Source organism: Trematomus bernacchii, unplaced genomic scaffold (assembly GCF_902827165.1).
Source record: "Trematomus bernacchii unplaced genomic scaffold, fTreBer1.1, whole genome shotgun sequence".
Lineage (NCBI taxonomy): Eukaryota > Metazoa > Chordata > Actinopteri > Perciformes > Nototheniidae > Trematomus > Trematomus bernacchii.
In genome coordinates, this window is record NW_022987879.1 from 845,852 (window position 1) to 869,458 (window position 23,607).

The 23,607-nt window shown below is 41.7% G+C and overlaps 1 protein-coding gene across 1 annotated transcript in view; it reads left to right on the forward strand.

Annotated features, from left to right (window-relative positions):
* The first annotated feature begins 17,581 nt into the window (after positions 1–17,581).
* LOC117469659 (protocadherin-1-like) overlaps positions 17,582–23,607 on the forward strand; it is a 27,581-nt gene continuing 21,555 nt past the window's right edge. Inside the window, 1 exon segment of the mRNA XM_034114120.1 lies at positions 17,582–18,180. The gene's annotated coding sequence lies outside the window, so the exon portion shown is untranslated.

The following is a 23,607-nucleotide window of genomic DNA, read 5'->3' on the forward strand; positions in this document are numbered from 1 at the left end:
TCATTTTAATTGCATGGGCAACTAAATGTAGTTATATGATAAATGAAAGAAAGAAAATGAATAAATCAAGAGAGTATTAGAAAAATACTTGCAGTTATTGGAAACTTTATCAGGAAAAAAAGATATAATAACATTTTATTACATTATTTTAAAACCAAGGGCGACACCATTGTGGGAAAATGCTACTACTACCTACTTAAAATCCTCGTCCCTCCTCAACCTCATAATGGTATCTGAGATGGTACCAACATCACTATAACATCATTACTGTATCAGAGGCTTGATTTATTGTAGTTTCTTGATGGATATACATGATCCCCAGAGGATGAACTATTGATGTTTACCCATTTTGGTTTAGTTTTTTGGTCTATTTATTCATACTATAGCAATATCATTACATTACATGACATGTAACTTGTTAGACGCTTTTATCCAAAGCGACTTACATACTCAATACTGTGGGCAATCCCCACAGGAGCACTTTGGGGTGAAGTGTCTCAGGGACACAACGACATGCTGATTGCAGTGGGGTTTGAACCTGTGCTCCCCTGATCCCAACACCTACGCACTAACCCACTGCTGTTATTTCCTCCTTCAAAAACAGGAGGAAAATGCCAGGAGTGTTCATCAAAACAAAATGAGAGTATGTGTGTTAACTGATGCCAAATTAACCCGAGCAAACAAGGCCAAATTCATAAATTAGCACATGACCTTTTGCAACACACCCGGAAACCCTTTTTGATGAATCTGCACCATTAACAGTCATTTTCGGAGAAGAGTGCATCAATTCGATTCAATGGATTGAACCGAATGCATATCCAAAAAGAATGTCCCGTGTCAGTGCACACACTGGTGGTTATAATTAGCTTTATATTATTTAGAAACACGGTTAACGCACCATTGTTGGAGCCAATATGAAAGAAAGGAAAAATGAATGTCAGCATACAACACACAATGAACAATATTACATTCAATCAACACCCCACTGCTGCCCATTACATCACATTCGCTTCTTTACACGGGGAGAGAATAAGGCTAATTGCTGGTGCTCATAGTTAGCTGCTTCTTCATAATGTGACTCATTACAAGCCTTTTCAATCGTTTGTTCCAGCGCAAATGTTGTTTGGTGCTTTTATATCAGAGAGCAGATTAAATCATTGAGTGTTGTTGCTGCACATGTTTGGCTGATTGAACACATGTACAGACAGAGAATTAGAAAAGAGGGATATTCAATACAGGCAAGCAAACTTTATTTATATACAGAGACAGAAAAACATTTAAAAAAATGAGACATACACACAAGTGCCCCCTTTTTTTTAACTCCATGCTTTCAGCCTCATGCTAACGTCAGAATGCTAACGTCACTATGCTAGCAGATGTCAGGATGCTATATAAGAAAGGATTCATCCAAAAACAGAGAAAACAGACATGCGAGAAAAACCTTTTCATCCCATGCTAAAGTCAGTATGCTAACGTAAGTATGCTAGCGTCAGTATGCTAGCGTCAGTATGCTAGCATCAGTATGCTAGCGTCAGTATGCTAACGTCACTAATGGCGCGTTTCCACTACAGCGCGGAGCACGGTTTAAGAGGGCTGTGACGTCAGCGGCCCGTCTTTGGTTGCGTTTCCACTTGGCCTAGTACCGGCCGGCGGGTCCTAATTCACCGTTTTTCTGGCCTCATAAAATCGTGGGTCTAGGGCCAGAGACAACGAGGCTGAGTCGGGCTGAGTATGCTAAACTAGAGAGAGCATCGCTGGCAAGGGGGCTACAACTACAACAAGATGGACATATTTGTCCGTGATTTAATTGTAATACACGTTTATAAATGATGAAGTAACAACATACTGATACCGGTTAGTAAAAACCATGAATTAATGCTTTGTCAAGTCTGCAGACAGACGGCAGGCGAAAAACCTTTTAAAATGCTTGTTTTCTGAATGGAGATTGGCTAAGCTAACGCAGTATATGCTCCGACCGTCCACACTCACAACAACGGCCTATACAGACATAAATAAAGCAGCGACTGTATTCACCATGACACAGGCAGTCTGTGGTTTGTACTTGTTTCACTTTTGTCTAGTTTCTGAACAGATATGAGGAGCTGTGAGCTCTGAGTGCTAACAGCTAACGGCTGTGTTGTTTTTCTGGGGTCCTCTGAAGATCACGTCACGGCTCCGCCTACACTGCGTTACTATAGATACTGCCCCAGTTCCTAAACTGTAATGGAAATGCGCCATAAAGTGAGCCAGTCCTAACGAGGCCTAGCCATACCGAGCGGGGCCGAGCGAGGCCGTGTAGTGGAAATGCGCCATAAGCGAACGTAACTATGCTAACGTCACTATGCTAACATGCTGATGTTGAAGTTTACACCCAAAAATTATAATTTGTATATCAATTGCTCAACCTGTTACATTGGATGCATAACAAAACAACCAATTAATGATTAAAAAAACCTGATTAATTGAATTAAACTCGGCGTAGAAGGACAATAGCGCGGGGGGATACTAGCATGAGATTGTTTATGTGGAAATGGTGTAAATAGTAAGGTCCTAGTGAAAGGTAATGTGTTTGTGAAGTAGCATCTGACTGGATAACTGAGACTTTGATCCTTCTGCAAGAGTTATTTGATGTTTTAATAAAGTGTTGCTGTTGTTAAACAGTTATTGTTTACTTCAATTAATCAAGACTTGTCAACGTATTTTTCCAATGCTCACTGAGGAGACAAAAAAGTTTTCTTCATAAATTCAAGGTAATGGGATAAACAATTAAGATAATAATGGTTGAAATGTTTAAAAATGTTCTCCATATTAGCATGCTTTCATTTGGTAATTAACATTTAACATCAGATACAGCATAGGCTCATGGGAAATGTCATTATTTTTGAAGGTATTTAATCAAAAACAAATTGTGCTGGATAAAACAAACTGAGAATTGCCAAAATCTTTACAATTTGGCATGAGGGGAACGTGAAAATGTCAGAGCAATCTTCCCAAGAGTTGTCGAGATATCTCACTCCAAACCACCAATAGTAACCTCAAGGTGGCGCTAATAGAAAAGTCAGAAAAATCGCCAAAGTCAGATGGCTTCATCGTCTGCTGACAATAAATGGCTGTACCAAATTTCATGGAGATCCGTCCAACAGTTGTTAAGATATTTCACTCTGGAACAAAGTGGTGGACAAACTGACCAATAAACAATCCGTTAGCATGGCTATAAAAACAAAATGATACCTCAACTCCCACCACAGGTTACTCAGAGCCTTCATTATTATCAACTTCCGCAGAGGTTAATTATTTATACTCTCTGGAGGTTAATCTAATTTTAAACTGTGTTTGTGTGCAAGCAATTTGTCACTCTTTCATACCGCATTAATTGTCACAGCTTCTGTCTGTTTTTCATTTCATTGTTCTTCTTCTGTCACACTGAAATAAACACACTAATTCCTATTCATTTCACATACTATTTTTTCATTTATTGGTGCATTGAATCCCCGTCGTAGCTATGTGATGTTTCTTCTGTGGTTTCGTGGTACCGTTTGTTGCTTCAACGTGCCGATTTCCCCCCAAGGGATCAATAAAGTTCCATCTGATCTTATCGATAGATGTTTGCTGTCGGTGTCTAATTAATTTGGCTCGTTAGCAGCAGGTAGCGGCAGCAGATTACAGTTTATTAATCAAAGCCGGGAGAGATGAGTACGCCGAATGTTAAACAGATTCCTGCTGAAAGGAAAATCAGTTAGCCCAAGCTATAAGATCTGACCTTTGACCTCCAGCTTAGTGCTGCTGGACTCCAGGTCAAAGGATCAACTCACATGGGAGTATTTCAACCTATTGGGAAAATCCTGTTTGTTGATTTATTTAGATTACAATGGGAACATGGTTTGGACTCCAGTGCAGAGATGGGTCTGTGTTTAGCGTAGCTTAGCATAATGACTGGAAGCAGGTAGAAACTGCTAGCCTAACCCCATTAAAAGCAAACACCTTCTAAAGATTTTTAAAGCTTTTCGATTTACTCAAGAAAAACCTTGCTCAAAATCTCACAGAAGCTAAATCAGTGCATTTAAATGCAAACATCTCGATAGCAACTTCTTCTTTGTTTACTTTTGGGCGTCTCATTACGTAGGGAAGTCTAAACGTTACAGCATACAACAATATTTAGATATCACCAATTCTTAGAACCTTAAAATTGCTTTGGACCGCACAGATCATTACATGGAAATTAGATAAATATAGTTAACTTTTATGTTTTATTTAAGTATTTTAAGTGTATTTAGGTGTTAGGTATTTAAAAAATGTTAATACCAATACACCCGTATGTATAATATCATGCATGTTATATATTGAAGTACAATGTGGACATTTTTACTTTAACTTCTTGTGTTTATATAAATCTTTATTTCATTTTTGTATTGAGTATTCTTATATTAATATATATTTAATTTGTAATACATATAATTATATAATTTCAGTTTTATTATATTTTTATGTTAAAATAATTTGTATTGCACTTGAACTCAGAATGTTATAAACATATTTTGATTATTCTTTTTAATTGTATTTATTTTCATTTCATTCTAAAGTGGAGCAACATAACCTGTGACGGTTAAAACATTAAAAATGATTCTGATTCTGGTGACAACTGTACATGGACAGTGTAACATCCCGTCATGTTTGTTAGTTTATCAGAATCAGTTTTATTACCAAGTAGGTTTACACGTAGGAGGGATTTGCTTTGGTCTATGCGGTGCGGTGCACAGAAAGAAGAAGACGTAGCAAAATATAAAAAATTAAAATAGGACTGTTATGACAGATGGAGCTCAGCGCAAGTTCAACCAGGAAGACTCATCCATTTACTATTTCCATGTTACGACTCTCTCTCCTCTCAATAAGTGATCGGGGGCGTCACTCCCCAGCTTAACCAATCACTTCGCTCTATTCTCACAAGCCTATCATAGCACTCCACTAAACCTTTTAAATCTGCTCTCTCCTCTGACAGCTGTCATTTCAGGTGACTCGATGCAACCCTCCTCCACCCCTTTTCACCTCCTGTCCCTCTGGATCCAGTGTCAAGCTAAGCCCCTCCCCTTCAGACCGACCCCAACTATCCATTCACCACCACCAGGGTCAAGCTAAGCCCCTCCCCTTCAGACCGACCCCAACTATCCATTCACCACCACCAGGGTCAAGCTAAGCCCCTCCCCTTCAGACCGACCCCAACTATCCATTCACCACTACCAGTGTCTAGACCCCGGGGGGTTTCATCTGATTGGTTCTCCCCTCCCGAATGATACTCCTGCACAACGGGGCCTAATCGCCAAAACTCCATGACATTAATTTGTGTATTCCTGGCAATAAATATGTATTCTTCAATCAAAGAATACTCCTGATTGAGCTATTAAAGTCCTCATCTCCCTTTGTCCTGTGCCAGTTTGTCTTGTGTCTTCAAGAGATCCAGCGTTTGTTAACAAGGATCTTTTGTAGAATCTGTGTTATATAATCATGTGTTTTAAGCCAGTGGTCAGGCCTCGGGACCCACGTTTTACTTGGTCAATACATCGCGACCCAACATTTTGAAGCACTCAAATCTATTCAACAAAAAATCGTGCTGTAATATATATATACGGTTTTGAGCATACAATATTAATAAAAGTGAAGTACAGTGCATATATCCCTTATATCCCTTCACAGAACTAAAGTATGCTTTTAAAAAAGGTTTAATGAGATGATGGAATCAAAGCTGAACTATATAAAAAGGCACACATGCTGAAACCCAACCCCAGCAGGGGGGTCTGGGGGGATTCTCCCCCAGGAGATTTTTAGAAATACTAACATAAACTACGCATTCTGGTACACTCTGAGAAGAAAATCGGGCCTTCAAAATAAAAGTTTGACTTTTTCCCCAAAAAAAAAAAAAAAATTCCAATTTCTTTTTTCAAACTTTTTTTTCTTCACTCACACATCCGCGACCCACTCGAAACGGGTCCGCGACCCACTTTTGGGTCGCGACCCACCAGTTGAGAACCACTGTTTTAAGCCATACTAGTGAGTATCCATTTAGTTTCCAAAAGGAGGCATACCTATTTCTGTGGCCAACATTTCTCTACATTGGTATGTGTGGTATCAGAAAAGTGTCATGGAACCTAGAATTATTTAAAGACTGAGGGGACAGAAAATGCAATACAATACGCATGCACTTTGAGGCGTATATAAGCTCTGAGATTCTCTTAGACTAAAGGGCATTACTCTATCGACTCCTTTGTTGCAAGGTAATGTGTCTCTTATAATGCTGTACAGCAATATAATATGTAACTTAAACCATCTCTGTGTCTGCGTTTTATTGATTCCTCTTTGTTTTATTCTTTAATGTTTTGAGTGGTACATCGGATCCACGACACTTTGTTATTAAATTCCATGTTTTTGCAGTTTCCTTTTGACACATTTTGCCTCTTAGGAGAGCGATCTTAGGTCCCATGTCATGGCCATTTCTACTGATCATAATTCCATTGTTGAGGTCTACTAGAATAGATTAGTCTTTTCTGTGTTAGAGTTTTACTCCCTACAGGGTTTACTTTGAGGGTTTGTGACTCTGCAGACCGTTTACATGCAGAAAAACCTTCATAACACACAAGAACGGGTAAGAACCGGAAAAGCATGACATGGGCCCTTTAAGTAGAGACTTTTTGATTTTTGCAACCCTATCTGAGTCTTGTATGTTAGTGCCAGTTCCTAACAGATAGAATTTATACATCACTTTTCAGTTTTATTTATATTTAGGTTAAAAGTCCTTAATTAATTCCTCTGCCGCTTTGATTTCACAAATGGTAGAAAGACTAAGAATGAATCTGTGTCCACATATTATTTATTGAATGATTCATGAAGGGAATTCTTAAAACAGGTTTAAAAATCCTAATTCTGGAAATTGAAAAGAAAAGTGGTTTAAAGGTCAGAGATGGGTTCGGGTGACAGTAAAACAGGGACATGTGTTGTCTGGGGATGCAAAATGGATGAAAGAGAAGAATGAAAGGAATATAAAAAGGGTAGTAAACTGTCAAAAGAACTATCATTTCACGGGAAGACTAGGGGTCGAGGAATGTGAGAATTTGGTTAGAGATATTGTCAAATATCTGGAACAAACTACCAGAAACCTGCAAGTCCGCTGCAACCAGGGACACGGGAAGTCAGTCAGAGTTGGGGGGGGGTGCTAGTGGAGCCTCGCAGCGGATAAACTGTGACGCGCTGGGGAGGGGGGTGCTAGTGGAGCCTCGCAGCAGATAAACTGTGACGCGCTGGGGAGGGGGGCGCTAGTGGAGCCTCGCAGCAGATAAACTGTGACGCGCTGGGGAGGGGGGTGCTAGTGGAGCCTCGCAGCAGATAAACTGTGACGCGCTGGGGAGGGGGGTGCTAGTGGAGCCTCGCAGCAGATAAACTGTGACGCGCTGGGGAGGGGGGGTGCTAGTGGAGCCTCGCAGCAGATAAACTGTGACGCGCTGGGGAGGGGGGTGCTAGTGGAGCCTCGCAGCAGATAAACTGTGACGCGCTGGGGAGGGGGGTGCTAGTGGAGCCTCGCAGCAGATAAACTGTGACGCGCTGGGGAGGGGGGTGCTAGTGGAGCCTCGCAGCGGTGAAACTATGGCGTGCTTACACTGTAGGTGCACCGCGTTTGGGGGTGTGGGGGGGTTGCGGGTGCTAGTGGAGCCTCGCAGATGGGGGTGCTGCAGCCCCCTCAGCACCCCCCCTTCCCGCGTCCATGGCTGCAACTCTGACTACTTTTAAATCCAGGCTGAAGACCTTTCTTTTTCATGTACCTTGCCTTGTGTTGAAAAGTGCCATATAAATAAACTTGCCTTGCCTTGGTCGTCTTTTCTCCCGGGTCAGATGGGTCCTTTCAGTCCGCCGGTGTCTGGAGGGAAGTTTTAAATAATAATTTCTTCAAATGAGTCATTTGTGCTCTGAAATTACAAATCACTCCCCTGGATGCCTCATTTGGGACCCTTTATTTCTCTGCTTTACTTTCATATATCCATTGAATTGCTTCATTCAGTTCCCTGGCATTAATAATTCAATAATTCCGTTCAATAATTAATAATGTTATCAGCACATTTCCATTTGTCCTTGCCCCCTTGACACCTTCACTTTGGACCACTTGGATGAATCCAGTTTAACTTTGTAGAAACTCTGATTAAATGTTTCCAACAGACTTGCGGTTAACGTCCTTTTTTAAACCGCTGGAGCAGAACAGCACAGTTTCTCTTTGTTATGTGATTAATGATGATTATCTGTGGAGGATTATAATAACTTTTGTTGTTTTTTATACCACGATAATTAGCTTCATGTTCCTGCTCACGTGTTGCTTGCAGTCGGCAGGTTTGACAGCTCGAGGAAAACGTATCCTGCACATTTCAAATGAAGAAATAACAAAAATATGAGATAATGTCAGATTTTGTTGCCTAATTGCGGTAAAAAAACAATTCTCATTTTCTTTTTCTGCTTCTGTGTCTCATGTTTTCCATTAGGTGACAAGCCTGGAGCTTAGTTATTTTTAAATAAAGTTTGTAATGAATCGCTGCCTCCAGTGAGTTATTCTGTTAGTTACTAATATTAAACACAGATAAAGAGACGCAGCATGGGTGACATTCAGACGAGACAACGTCTAAAACAAATCTCCATTTTCATGCAGTGTTTGTGTTTCTTTGCACATTTTCATTTCAATTGTGTTCATTATCATGTTTATGAGTGCACGTCTGAATTTCATTTTTGCACATTTTTGGTCTTCTGTGCGTTGACTTATCTTGTTTGCACATTTTCATGTTTCGTGTGCACATTTTATTTGAGTTTTTGCACCGTTTAATTTATTTTGTGAGTTTACATTTCTTGTGAGCACAGTTTTTAGTCTTCTTTGTACATTTTCAATTCACATGTGCATGTTTTTATATATCGTGTGTATTGTATTGTCATGTCATGTGTTCACGTTTAATTTAATATTTGCATATTTTCATGTCTTTAATGTGTTTGCATATGTTGTATTCATATGTGCAATAATTCATGGTGTGTACGCTTCCATGCCATAAGTAGAGATAAACATATACAAAAAAGAATAGTGAACATGTTAAACAAAATACATTGAGTCTAACTATTTCTATCCATGTACAATTGTAAATAACAACAAAATAATGAACCGAAAATGTTCCCATTGAACCAAAAGGAAACTTGTAACCAAACTTCATAACTACCATTATGAATGTGGCTGCAGCCGAGCTCCAGAGGAGAATATTGATGAGGATATTACAGCTGATCAGTGGGGGTGCACACAGGCCGGAGGGTTAATCACACAGAGGGATGCTGGGAGACAAAGTGGAGCTCAGAGGTTCAAACTCCCCCGGAGACAAACCTGCCGCTGCATGTCTTCAGGAGGAAGACGAGGAAAAACAAATGGAGGGAAGAGACGGACACTAAACAGTATCGACGACTCTGTTTGCTGCTTCGCTTTCACTCACTCTTACCAGACAGTGGGCTTTTTTAACAGAGCAGAGGAGTCATGCAGGAATGAGTCAGCATTTTAGCATTTCTGGTTAGCTCGTGTGGAAGTCAACGGTGTTTTGTATGTGTTTTTGTTAGACATTTTGTTCTATGTCATGACGTTTATCAGTAAATACATCAGTTATCCCACTGGTGATTTAAAAAATAGCGGTTACAAGTGTCTAAAGGAGACGACTAAACACCATAAAGCCCATCATTAGCCGCCTTTAGCTTAGCGGTGGTGACGTGAAGTCATGTGACCGTACTGTAGTTCCTTTATAGCCCAACATTAGCCGCCTTTAGCTTAGCGGTGGTGACGTGAAGTCATGTGACCGTGCTGTTGTTCCTTTATAGCCCAACATTAGCCACCTTTAGCTTAGCGGTGGTGACGTGAAGTCATGTGACCGTGCTGTAGTTCCTTTATAGCCCAACATTAGCCGCCTTTAGCTTAGCGGTGGTGACGTGAAGTCATGTGACCGTGCTGTAGTTCCTTTATAGCCCAACATTAGCCGCCTTTAGCTTAGCGGTGGTGACGTGAAGTCATGTGACCGTGCTGTAGTTCCTTTATAGCCCAACATTAGCCTCCTTTAGCTTAGCAGTGGTGACGTGAAGTCATGTGACCGTGCTGTAGTTCCTCTATAGCCCAACATTAGCCGCCGTTAGCTTAGCGGTGGTGACGTGAAGTCATGTGACCGTGCTGTAGTTCCTTTATAGCCCAACATTAGCCGCCTTTAGCTTAGCGGTGGTGACGTGAAGTCATGTGACCGTGCTGTAGTTCCTTTATAGCCCAACATTAGCCTCCTTTAGCTTAGCAGTGGTGACGTGAAGTCATGTGACCGTGCTGTAGTTCCTCTATAGCCCAACATTAGCCGCCTTTAGCTTAGCGGTGGTGACGTGAAGTCATGTGACCGTGCTGTAGTTCCTCTATAGCCCAACATTAGCCGCCTTTAGCTTAGCGGTGGTGACGTGAAGTCATGTGACCGTGCTGTAGTTCCTTTATAGCCCAACATTAGCCTCCTTTAGCTTAGCAGTGGTGACGTGAAGTCATGTGACCGTGCTGTAGTTCCTCTATAGCCCAACATTAGCCGCCTTTAGCTTAGCGGTGGTGACGTGAAGTCATGTGACCGTGCTGTAGTTCCTTTATAGCCCAACATTAGCCGCCTTTAGCTTAGCGGTGGTGACGTGAAGTCATGTGACCGTGCTGTAGTTCCTTTATAGCCCAACATTAGCCTCCTTTAGCTTAGCAGTGGTGACGTGAAGTCATGTGACCGTGCTGTAGTTCCTCTATAGCCCAACATTAGCCGCCTTTAGCTTAGCAGTGGTGACGTGAAGTCATGTGACTGTGCTGTAGTTCCTCTATAGCCCAACATTAGCCGCCTTTAGCTTAGCGGTGGTGACGTGAAGTCATGTGTAAGAGAATCTAACCAAGGTATTTTATTACATGTGCAGAATACAACATCTCTGCAGCACAAAAACACTATATTTCACTTAAAGTGGACCTATCATGCTATATTTAAATGATATATTGTAGGGCCATATATATATAAGGTATATTTATACGTTCCTGTTTTCAAAATACCAAACAGATTTATCTATTTGCTGTTCTCCAGCCCTGTTTTTGCAGGGGTCTGATTCTGTGCTGAAGCTGCAGCTGACCACGCCCCCCTGCAGGAGAGGGGAGCGTGCTCTGATCAAGTCAGAAGAGGGGGAGAAAAATAGATCTCCGTCCTCCGTGTCGTTATTAATTTGTTTTAAAGCTCAATAAATAACAAAGAAGACCTTTGACCGGCACTTTTCTAATTTTGTCCGGAAGATTTAAACTTTAACGGACATCTTGACCGGCGAAAGAAACTGAAACTGAAACTCTGCCGCACGGTCCCCTCGTTCCTTGGAAGAGGCGGAGAGGTGGGTGTTTGTCATCTGCTGGTGGACTAACCGGAGAGAATTACAGTGCTTGCCTCGACGGGGAGGGATTGCATTGAATTAAAGCAGCGGGAGCAAACGCTTGCCTCGGGGAGGGAGAAAGAAAGCCACAGCGGAGAATAAACAGAACGGTAACCATGGTAACCATGCGCGGGAAGTCTTCTTCGCTGCTTTTGTGGCAGACTACAGCGCCACTTACAGGCCTGGCATATGTACTACAGCGTCTCCAGGGCTTTCGAGCGGCAATGGCCGACCGTGGCCCAACCCCACATTTCCCTGATAGGTGGAGAGTTGGTACAAAAGTGCATTTTGCATGATAGGTCCTCTTTACATTTGTAATGTCTTCTGTGTGTTTACATATCTTGTTTGCAGATTTTTATGTCATGTGTTCACGTTTTTGTGCAAGAACTGATGTTGTGTGAGCAATTTTTTGTTTGTTTTCATGTCGTTTATTAATTGTGCCACCCTAGTGGTGTCTATTTAAATGTTTCTTTATCTCCACCAGAACAAAACCCATAAATATATTTTTTTTTTTATTTAATTTAACTTTCTTTTTCCCCTGAGGAAAAGCTATGTTTTGGTTAATTTTTGCAAAGTGCTTCTGCATTAAAAACCCTGTAGAATACAGAATCGTTTTTAAAGACCCATTTTCTATGACGATTGTTATGACCCCGGATCATTATGTGTTCTCTTTATTCTGTCAGATCTGTCTCTCTTCCCTAATATAGACATTTTAAATTAAACCCAGCCCTGCTTCCTGTAATCTAGTAACCAGTCTGCTGTTTATTTTTCCCAATTAGTAAGCCGCTCTTCCTCAGTGAAATCTGTTAGTGTGTTTGTGCGACACACACCAAATGAAAGTCGTCTGTGTTACATAAAGCAGGTTTCATAATCGCTGGCTTCAGTTTTAATTGCTGAAAAAAACACAGAAACATTATCAGACCAATTACAAAACATTTAAATGTGTGTGCGTGTGTGTGTGTGTGTGTGTGTGTGTGTGTGTGTGTGTGTGTGCGTGCGTGCGTGCGTGCGTGCGTGCGTGCGTGTGTGTGTGTGTGTGTGTGCGTGCGTGCGTGCGTGCGTGCGTGCGTGCGCGTGCGTGCGTGTGTGTGTGCGTGCGTGCGTGTGTGGTACATTTTGATGGTGATTTGCCGCTTGATTCCTGATTGGTCAACAGCAGCATGTGAGTCACCCTCCCCTCTCTCCTGTCCTGTGTGTGTGTGTGTGTGTGTGTGTGTGTGTGTGTGTGTGTGTGTGTGTGTGTGTGTGTGTGTGTGTGTGTGTGTGTGTGTGTGTGTGTGTGTGTGTGTGTGTGCAATGGCTTCAGGGTCACAATACATGGTGTCTCTCTATATATACAGTATATCCTTCATATGATGGAATACTGACATTATTGTACCGGTCTACGTAAGAGGAATAAGACATCTGAGTATCAAAGTGAAACGTATGAAACTAAGAGGAATTCTATAACAAAAAATACAAATGAATATATCATTTTATGAGACGATTCAAAGGTACAGATATTCCTGAAGATAAAAAGCAAAAAGGAAACAGATTATCTTTTCTATAGCAATCCTAAGCACACAACTTATACTATAAACCAGAACATGTATATCTTATTGTGAAGCAAAAGTAAACCTTTATTCTTAAACATAGTTGGTAAGAGACTGTGAATTAAATGAATAAGGTATATACTGAATAAGGTGTATATGTTGGAAGTAGAGAGAGATGTCATTTGGTGGTCACCGACAGAGTATGGGTGATAAGAAAAGTGTAAAAAGTCATTTAAAGGCCCGGACACACCAAACTGACACCAAAGAACACGTCCAGACGGACCCGACTGTTGTGTCGCCTCACGTCTCTGCGTCTTGGCCAACAGTCGCACTGGAACCGCAAAGACTTCAGCCGACGGCCAAGTAGCACGTACGAACTGCGCATGCGTGAGTGGCAATAACTGTCCTTACCAGCAGGCGGCGGTAGTGTGTATTCCTCATTCAAAAGAGGCAACAACCGGAAGACAGACTGCGTGATAACCGAGAGAAGAAGAACAGACTGCGTGATACACCGAGAGAAGAAGAACAGACTGCGTGATACACCGAGAGAAGAAGAACAGACTGCGTGATATAAACAAACAACAAATAGCGTCTGCGTTCCATGTTCACTCTGCAGCCAGAAGCTCACGGGGCTTTCCCCAACCTGTGTCGAGAGCTGGAGCTAAATGAAACCTCAGATTTGCCTTCTTAATCGTTTGTTTGGGTCCCTCACTTCCGTTTCGCTTCTCATGCACTGATTCGCTAAGCTGAGCAGCCAATCAGAGTGATTTCTTTGGCCGACGGCCTTTAGCAGACAGCCTCCCGATTCAATGTCGAATCGGCGGCGGAAGGTGTCGGCGCGGCCGAAAAGACACGATGTGCGGGACACACCAATCTGAGTAGGGCGACAGGACGGCCAGACATCTATCGACATCTATCGATGGCCAAAATCGGGTTGGTGTGCCATATCTTCTTAAACTAATAAGAAATAAATAAAATAATAGTATAGTATAGAAAAAATCCAATAAAAAACACAACAAATTACCTGCAAAATGCAAACAAGCCCTGATACCTTTCAAAATAAAAGCGTGAGAGTTCCTCCACAGTAACAGGTTTAAGGGTGAGAGGAATGTGGTGGTAAATAAAGGGGTAAATAAAGGGTGTGTGAATCCTCCTCCACCCTCCCAGCGCTGTGACCTGAATGTCTCTGTAATTAACAGAAAGTACTAAGTGCTATTTACAGAGAGCTTGATGAGCAGGCGGGTGAAGAAGCTACGGTAAATATTTCTCAGAGATGTCAGGAAAAAATAAAAATAAACCCTCCTCTAGAGACTTTGATTAATGTCTCCTGCCTCCTCTAAGGAAAATTAGGTAAATGTGGAAGCTCAAGAAATAGACGGCAACTGTCCGAAGTACTTTACCTTTTTAGATATTACATTTTATTCAAAATACATTACTCTGGTAAAGCATCTGAGTACAAAACAGAACTTTACATAATAGAAGTTGGTAAATGTTGTATACAGCTCGTTTATAGTACAATATATGATGTAACTTAAAGTGGACCTATTATGCTATATTGGAAACATATATTGTAGGGCCATACCTATAGAAAACATGTCTGTGAAGTTTGTTGCTTAAAATACCAAACAGATCCCTCATTGTAGCCATGCCTCATTCTGCTCATACCCCTCTATTCCAGCTGTTAGAGAAACGCAGATTGTGGGTCCTTAGCTTGAAAAAAAAAAAAAGAGGAGGCGGAGCTAATGCCTGATCAGAATTCTACCGGAGATAAAGTTAAATTCTGCTGTGATCAAACGCCATCCTGTTCTAAACCACATCAAGGATTATTTCTGAAACAGTATGGAGCTTAAATGCTTTTTCTCTTGCGGGTTTATCACAAAGTGAGTTCCTTTTGTTATTTCCTGCTTTTTAAACACATGCTCTCTCCAGTACAGGTTAGCTCTGAGTGTTAGCGATGCTAATGTAAACAAAGACGAGATTACGTCCAGAACACGTCAGGCATTGTTTCTGATAGCAACTCTCTGTGGGTCCACCGCCGATTTCACGTCATATCAGCAGCAAATCTGGTTCAGCTCTGTTGTACCCCCGTTTTTAAAAGATTTGGGTACGGAGGAAAAGAGAGAGGGTTTTATTTTCTGACACAGCGTGAGTTCCCCGACGCACCGGGGACACATGTTTATGTATAAAAGACATCAAAAAGTGCATTTTGCATGATAGGTCCCCTTTAAATAGAAAATAAATAAATAAAAATAGAAACAAGTTAATAGATTAATATTAAATATATTATTGTAGTTATTTATTTTGTATATATTATTTCTAAAGATGCATTTCTCTTTATAATTCCAAATCTATTTCTTTATTAAATTACTGATTTTTATAAAAATATGTCCATTTAAATGGGACAAATATTTCCATATGATGTAATTTCCCCCTTAAAGTACTATATTTATGAACTCCAAGTATTTCAAAATGTAAGGACTCAATCATGTAGGCAACTGGAAGGTCACCAGTTCAAGTCCCGGCAAGACCAAGTGCTACCGAGGTGTCCCTGAGCAAGGCACCGTTCCCTACACTGCTCCCCGGGCGCCGTACATACTAATGGCAGCCCACTGCTCCTAACACTAGGATGGCTCAAATGCAGAGAAACCGTTACGTTACTAGTACCTGTACTACGTAATGACAATACAAGTTCAAAATAAAAATGGCTGTATGTCCACTTACTGCATAAACACTGCATTCATTTTTCCCATTTCAAGTATTTTTTAAATCATTTTAGGTCATTTTTTTCACTTATTATTGTATGCATGAATTTTGAACTGGTCAAAGTGTTTTTATTATAACATCATGTTATATATGGCTTTCACTTTTCAAACATCATGTCTTTGTTTTGTCATTAAAAACCAGAACATATTTTTGTTTACACTCTAAAAGTGATGTGTTTCCATTCATTTTTAATTCTTCATGAATGACGCGTTTGGATTAGCTCCCTGAGCAGATGCACTGAAACTGAAGCGGCCATATGCAAAAAAAAGACAACAACCATAATCCATATGTGTGTGTGTGTGTGTGTGTGTGTGTGTGTGTGTGTGTGTGTGTGTGTGTGTGTGTGTGTGTGTGTGTGTGTGTGTGTGTGTGTGTGTGTGTGTGTGTGTGTGTGTGTGTGTGTGTGTGTGCGTGTGTGTGTGTGTGTGTGTGTGTGTGTGTGTTGTGTGTGTAATATCACAGTGCTGTAAGCTGCTTTTGGGTAACACCACATGCTGCGTTCACATAATGCCCTTCTTTACACCATGCACTGTTTTTTATATATTTATGTTTCAGAAAAAGGCAAATCTGTGTTGAGGGCATTAAAGACAGGAACAAATTAATTACAAAAACAAATGGCTTTTTTTTTAAATGTTAAAGTACCATGTTAATGTCTTTACCCTATGCACTATTATTTAATATATTTATAATTTGTTTTATTCTTAAAAATAATCAATACAAATAATTAATAAAAACGTAATTGTTTTTTCTTTCATGTTCCAACATTTATGATCTTTTTTAAAACATCCAGGAGAAATGTTGAGAAAACAGCTTTTGTGAATGTCATATGTTTCCAATTTAATCGAAATTTTATTTCAAAATCCATTTTTTGTTCTCCAAATCCAAATCAAACATTTATATGTTATATATAAAAATATATATATATATATTATTATTTTTATTATACGTGTCTCTCCTCTCTTCTCGTGCCTCTCCTCCTCCTCATAGTGCCACTTCCGGCCTGTAGGTGGCGCTCAAAGCAAGAGAGAGGCTGCAGCGGAGCAGAGAGAGAGAGAGAGGGAGGGTAAGGGAGGGAAAGAGAGAGAGAGAGAGGGAGGGTAAGGGAGGGAAAGAGAGAGAGAGAGGGAGGGTAAGGGAGGGAAAGAGAGAGAGAGAGACTGAGGGAGATGCACTGTGGTTACGGGTGGAAATGGAAAAAGAGGGAAGACAGTGGGTGTATGACTGTTTGTACCGGAGTAAAATACATGTTTTTGTTGCTTTACACTGAAACAATCTACGTTAAATGGGAGAGGTACTCAGATCCCAGTGAGTAATGTTACCACCGTGTAAAACATCATGTATTCATTGGAAAATTACAAAGGTATATTCATCAAAACATACTTGAAGTAACACAAAACCGAAGTACTCATTATTCAGAATAGACATTTTTAATGTTAAATATATTTAAATGGAATATACATGTTTAGATGATTAGATTGGTTTATTTTACTTCTAGTGTCCATATATATATGTTATGTGTTTTAATGTATTCATTCCCATCCATTCACTCATGTAAAAATGTTTTGTTAAAATTCCACTGTGCCAAAAAATAAATCCCAAATTTCAGATGTGTTCATCCATCCCTGTGGCTTCCCGGGAGAAGTTGCCATATGCTGTAAGAAAGAAAAGAAAAAAATGACTAAATGTTGGGAGATCCAGAGTTAGTTGTTGGGGTGGATGCTCGCTCCGCCTCCATGTATACAGTGTATAGAGAGAGTATAGGGGGGGGGGGGGGGGGGGGGGGAGGGGGGGAGAGAGAGAGGAGAGAGAGGGAGGGAAGGAGCGCAGTCCTTTGCCATCTCTCCACTCTCTCCTCACACTCCGTGCAGCGCGTCCTGAGGACCGGCAGCGGAAAGAGTTCAGCGGCAAAACGGTGACTGCGCGTCGTGGTGGAAACTAACCGGAGCAGCGCTGCTGGAACTCCCATACCGGACATAGTGTTTGTTGCTTGGGTGATTTTAAACCTTTTTACCCCCTTTTTTTTCTCCACCACCACCACTACCACCACCACCACATCCCCAACGAAGCGTGCCATCAGCGGAGGATGCTGTCGGTACAAACCCGGTGGTGAAACATCCACGGAGTGCAAAGTGACCCCGGTCCGGACGGGTGTTTTTCTGCCGGATTGACGCACAGCTTTTTGGTCACGACAGAAAAAAAAACTGGACAGAAATAAAATAGTGAGAGAGGAAATTGTGGAGGAATAACCCACCCTATCTGTCTGTCCGACTGGATTGTTTGATTTGTTTTAAGGTCTCTTCCCCCAGTGTTGTGGATTGTTAATTTTTATTTTTTCACCTCCGTGTGGGTACCGAGTAGGAGCGGAGCCTGTAGCCGGGCTGGAGCGCTCAAAGCTGGGGAAGCGCGCTGCTCTCACCCGGTCCAGGTAGGAACTTCTCTCCACTGAATTCTTATCATGATCAGGTCTTTACATAACAACACCCCGGTGCCATATTGGACATATTCCATGCAGGAGTGGCTTTACGCACGACAAATCCAGACTTTTATTTCCATTTTCCGCCTAAATGAGCACTTAATTAAAGAAACACTCATTAATGTGAGAAGCAGGCGTTTGTAAGGAGCTCTAAAAAGAAACACTTGTTGGTCTAAAAACCGATTGCATGCTCATATTCAGTCTAATCTCCACTGATGGGTATTTTACCTATATTACACTACAGTGCTATTGATCCGTATCGATCCCCTCCGTCCTCAACATTACCTCCATGTCTGTCGGTAATAAAAAGCAGCTTCCTGTGTCTGTGGGTCCCTCTGTGTGGAACTGAGGAATAATACAGTACAGTGCATGTTCAGGGAGGGGGGTACAGTGCACAGTTTCCCTATAATGCACACATATGGGGGGGGGGGGGGGGTTCATTACGTCTTCATGCAAAGAGTTCTGCAGGGACTGTGTGGAGCAGAATATAAAATGGCAGTAAGAGAAATGCTCCTCATTACACTCTTCCCTCTGTCAGAGTTAATCTAGTTAGACCTTCAGGGACTCGCTAAAAGCAACAATACAACAGTCCATTCATCGGAGAGCAATGCACACATCTTTGCATATTTATTACCCTGCACACATGAACCCCTCCTGGGCACCTGTAGCCATTTAACACCCCCCCCCCCTCTACTGTGATGTTGTGTACATGTAAACCAATATGAATGGTGGAGTTTCAGGGTAAACTGTTCAAAGCTCGAGGAGCAGGTGATGATGAGCATGCAGACATGCGTCAACTCTGAGGAATCCAGTCCGTCCAGATCCTCCAGTCCTTCCCGGAGCTGAGAGAGGCGTAAAACCTGCTCCACAGGAGAGGGGAGGGGGGGGGGGGGGGGGGGGAGTCGGGGATTTACATGCAAAATGCATCTGCCTCTCCCTGACAGAGAGTGAGCTGTAGTAGTAATGTGCCTCCGCTGTGGTCACCCTTTACAGAAACGCCGTGAGAAACTCAGAGATGTTTTTGGTGGGAGCGCTCGTGGGAAAATGGGCGGTGTTGCTTGTTCCTCGCACTTGACCTTTAACCCCCCGTTCCCTCCAGCTTTGAGTATTCCTTTGTGACACAAAGACACTTAAAACCCCTCAAGCCCGTCGCAATCACATCCTCAGCGGAGAGTTCATGTGCCGGAGCATCCACCTTTGGGTGAAAATGCAAATATGCGGCTGGCTTTATTTTGGTGTTCTAGGACCTAAAATGGGTTCAAAAGAAGATGTAGCCCTCATGTTTGTGGCTTTAAATATTCTTTATTGTCAGAAAAATGGTTCTAGAAAGCTCACTAAAGCCCCCAAGGTTCAGATTGTGGTTTCTAGAGTTTCCCTCGTGCATTTGATCGGACGTAAGCCTCGTTTTCTGCCTGCTAGTACAGTTTATTAACCCTCTCGCTCTGAGCATTTCTCCTGACATATAGACACTTAAAACCTCTCAAGCCTGTCGCAATCACATCCCCAGCGGAGCAGCAGCAGTGTTTATCTGCCGGAGTAACAAGAGCATCCACCTTTGGGTGAAAATGCAAATCTGCAGCTCGATTTTTGGGGAGTTCAAGCCTCTAAAAAGATGAAGCCTTCATGTTTGTGGCTTTAAATCTCAGTTGAACCTTCATTAGTGTCATAAGAAAGGTTCTAGAAAGCCTATGAGGTTCTGATTGTGTTTTATGGTCAAACAGCAGTTTCCCTTTTGTATTTTTTACATACATTCGCTCAGTTTTCTGCCACTGTTAAAGTATATTCAGTCGCAGTCACATCCTCAGCAGAGCAGCAGCAGTGTGTATTTACCGGAGTGACAAGAGCATACACCTTTGGGTGAAAATGCAAATCTGCATCTGGCTTTAAAAAAATGTTCAGCCTCTAAAATTGTTCAAAAAAAGACGTAGCCTTCATGTTTGTGGCTTTAAATCACAGTTGAACATTCATTAGTGAAATATAAATAGTTATAGAAAGCCTCCGAGGTTCAGATTGTGGTTTTTTGGAGTTTCCCCTTGTGCATTTGTACCGGGCATTATCCTCAGCAGAGCAGAAGCAGTCTTATTTGCCGGAGTAACAAGAGCATCCACAGTATTTGGGTGGAAATGCAAACCTGCAGCTGGCATTTCTTTGTGTTCTCGCCTCTAAAAATGGTTCAAAAAAAGATGTAACCTTCATGTTTGGGGCTTTAAATCACAGTTGAACGTATGTTATCATCATAAAAACTGTTCTAGGAAGCCTCCGAGGTTCAGATTCAGAACAGTTTCCCTCCCATTCAACTGGACATTTGCTCAGTTTTCTTCCCATGTAAAAGTGTACTCAGGTTTATCCCCAGTAAGTGGACGAGGTGGAGATCCTCTCACTGAGGTTTGCAGGCGGTTTGGACTCCAGGGGCGAGGTCGGGAGGTTTTGACACCAAGCCTTTAAAGAAACCTCTCATTCGGAGGTGCAAGCGTCCAATTCTCCCCACATAAAACAAACGTCTCCGTCATCCACAGCTCTGCGGGAGGGTTGGGAGGTGGGAGGATTAGTCAGAGGATGAACAGGGGAAACAGGACAATGTGGAGGAAATGGACGGTCGGACAGAGTGCACATGTATGCGTTCAAACATTTGAGATCTTAAGCGAGCCGTGTTGATGTCCGTCATTAAAAACGGGCGACTGGGAATGGAAACACATTCACATCCCGGCTCCGTGGAAGGAGAGGCGCTTCAGATTTAGGAGTTTATTTGTGTTATGTTAGTTCCACAACAAGAGAGCGGATAAGAATGAAGAAGCGTAAGACTCAGAAGCAACATTTAGGTGTTTCAGAAACACTCAGTTCTTAGGATCTAGGGTTGGGGTTAGGGTTGTTTCTTCTTTGGTGGTGTTTGTAATTACTGGAAAACATCTTTGGCATCTTAAAACAAACGCTGGTCTTCAGAGAGCTCACATTCAATCAACTTATTGACAAAACAAAGTGATTTTCGTCGGATTTCTAGAGGTTTTTTCAATGGACGACCACAGGGTTTGGCCTTTAGTTGCCATTCACGTCAACAACTCAGATACTGCATACGGTTAAACTGGCCTGTTCCCTTTAAGCCTACACATAAGAAGTAAAACCACATAATTTTTGTTTAATTCTTACCATTTTCAGAGGTTTGATGAGGGAAATACCCAACATTTTAGAAGAGAAAAGCCAAAAGTATACTAAAATCTAAAGAAATTGACATTGATTTGCTGATTTTGAGGTGCTACACTAAATGTCCTCTCACCTTTAAGGCTGAAAATAATATTGTAATATCTAGGAATGTAAGCATTAAAACCATATCATACCATTCTTTAGGGGTTTAAGGAGGAAACCATCCAACGTCCAACAAAATCATACAGAAACACGTATGATTTTGCTGACTTTTCAAGGTGACACATTGAATATATTTCATCCAAGATGTGATTTATTTCTGTTTCGTGCTAAAAATGAATCACAAAGATGCCTACATGATACACACCATTACACCTGTAACCAATCAAAGCTGCCATTACATGTGGAGTCATTCACCTGAGGCAACTGTCGCCTTCCTGTAGCTTTGATACAACAAAAAGGTTTCAGAGAGGTCACGGAGATCATTATAAATCACCCTGAGGGAGTCATAAACATCCGCGGCTAATTCAATGTAAATGCTTCTGTTGGCGGTCGAGACGCAGATGGACAGATGTTGTCATTTCCTGCTCTCAAAGCACTTTTATAGAGCCCGCATTATATTGCTGTATTGATTCTTTTCCTCTTGAAACGATGGCTTCAGTCCGTTAAAGGTTTGAAACGCGCTGCTCACACACCAGGTGTCATTTTACATTACTGTTCAAACACACGCCGCTGCATAGGAGATGGAGCGTGAGCAGCTGTGATGCAGAAGACATGGTTTTTTTTATCTGCAATTTTGGACTCGTTTTATAATTTTTTTAATCTGACAACTGTTTGAAATGTCTCAGAATATAATAATAATTCCATTAATGGTCAAAACAAACTTTGAGAAAAGGGAACAGCAGCATGTGTGAAAATAGCAGAGCATTTCCCCTGATGAATGAATATATTCTGGTGGATTAATTGTCACATTTCAACACTAATCTGTTCAGCTGTTCAGTATCTTGGAAGAAATGTGAAAAACGCTATTCAACAATATACCATTACCATTTCCTCAAAACGGCTGGAACCAGGGCCTTTTGTACGAGCAAATCGTTGATGATTTGTTTTTGGTGGATTCATTGATGTGATTTAGCAGTAATCTGTTCAACTGTGCAGCATCTACGAGCTCAATCTGCTCTGAACAATATTACACATTAATATCTGAGTGTGTACTGTATGAAGGCGCAGTATACTGCATTTATTCTGCTTCCAATATGCAGTAATAAGTGATATTTTGTAGATTACGGTAATTCATTGGATCATTTAGTTACTTTGTCCTTTGTTAAAGCGATATTTGATTATCTTCAATAGTAGATATTTCCTATAAGGTTTAAACCCACTCTAATAGGTTTATCGCATTCATTTATCAAATGTTAAACATCCTGCTCAGTACACAACCGTTTTTGTACAAAATGTAAGGGATCCTTATCAAAGAATAATGAGCCCATGATTTGATTTCCTGTTCTCTCTCAGATATCATTAACGGTATAAACGTGAGAAAACCTCAGGTGGCTTTAATCTCGTGTCTGAGGATTGTGGGTTAGCGTGTTCGTAGACGTGGTCAGGTGTTCTGTTTTCAGTCAGTCCTGCTGCAGTCTGACATGTGGAATAAATATGTTGATCTTTACTTCAAACCAGCCGGCTGTTCATCTGCCATGCACTCCCATAATCCCCTTCTGCTGCTGCGAGGGGATCAGTGTGTGTGTGTGTGTGTGTGTGTGTGTGTGTGTGTGTGTGTGTGTGTGTGTGTGTGTGTGTGTGTGTGTGTGTGTGTGTGTGTGTGTGTGTGTGTGTGTGTGTGTGTGTGTGTGTGTGTGTGTGTGTGTGTGTGTGTGTGTGTGTGTGTGTGTGTGTGTGTGTGTGTGTGTGTCCTGCCAGGTCATCTGACTCCTGCCTCAGTGCCTCTGAGCACGAGGACGGACACAAAGCACCGAAACCAGCGGTGAAACCATTAGAGCCCGTGAGTCAGCGCTCAGTAATCCACAGCTTCCTGTCTGACAGTGAACTGCTCGTCAGTCAGGCGGTGTGTTTGTGGCACACAGCAGAGTCACGTTCTTTGCAGTTCCAGACCTTATGACCGACTCCAAATATTTACACAAGGTGTGGACGCTCTCTTAGTCTCTGACACACGATACACCTGCGGAGCGACAGGTGGATTCATTACAACAGGTGTGTTCAGGGGAGCACTGTGAGGGATTG